We start from the raw sequence: 1,140 nt of genomic DNA on the forward strand, positions 1-1,140 counted from the left end.
ATATATAAATATATATATATATATATGAAATAGTTCAACTAGTATTACAAAGAATGGAATATTATAAGCAAAGAGTACTCAATATGTAACTAACAATCCTTATATTATTGCTAAAATTGACTATTTTTCTATTACTTCAAGTTGCATCAATGGTGTATCACTTAGCTAATATATCTAATGCACACACACACACTCACAGACCACGTTATGTTTATAGATGTACAAAATCAGTTTTTTCAGAATCAATGGCTCCAAGCCTTTTCAGATTCCTAATTTTTTTTTTCCAAATCAGGGGTGGTCACCTTGGACAGCACACTCTGGATTAAACAAATATTAGTTAAACGATTAAATGAAAATACAGGCACCTATACATTAGTATAAATGATACAAGTTTATTAATATTGCACTGTGCAAGACACTGTGAAACAAGTCTGGTGGCTGCAGGAATTTAGGATTCCTGATTGTAAATTAGTACAAATTATAAGAGGTTCTGGATCAACAGTGTCTGAAAAGTTGCTATTGTACCTGTATACACATATGTACGCACACAGACATGCAGGAAGTAAATAGACACCTATAATTTTCAAAATCTTTTATTTGATATTAATTGGTTGAAGGAGAGGTTTTCTTCTAGCTGCTCGGCCATAATACCTGAGCTCATGCAGATATGTAACACGCGTCCTTGGACTAACTTCTAGCTGTTTTGCAATGTCAGAAGTCTTTGAATGGGGTTCGTTTTCCACAATTCTATTCAAACAACGAAGCTTCCTTTCCGAGGGCCCAGATCGGCTTGGACAAGAATCTGTTGATTCTTTTCCTTGGCTTTTGAATTGCACTATAATTCTATTAACAGTAGCAACAGGAATTTGAAGATTTTCGGCAATTTTTCACTGGCTAAGACCATCCTCAGATTGCCCAACAATACGACCTCCTTGAAAATTTGACAGTTCTGAATTTTTTGTGCGTGGCATGGTTACTCTGCGCAAATATTTAATATAATGGCACCTGGAATGAAAAAGAACAATTACATTGTAAATTCTACACTGCTGAAAACATATTAAGACGCTTAGATTAAAAATTTTGAAAATTAAAGGTGTCTATTTACTTCCTGCATGTCTGTGTGTGTGTGTGTGTGTATAT

This window comes from Octopus bimaculoides, chromosome 23, assembly GCF_001194135.2.
Source record: "Octopus bimaculoides isolate UCB-OBI-ISO-001 chromosome 23, ASM119413v2, whole genome shotgun sequence".
In the NCBI taxonomy this organism is placed as follows: domain Eukaryota; kingdom Metazoa; phylum Mollusca; class Cephalopoda; order Octopoda; family Octopodidae; genus Octopus; species Octopus bimaculoides.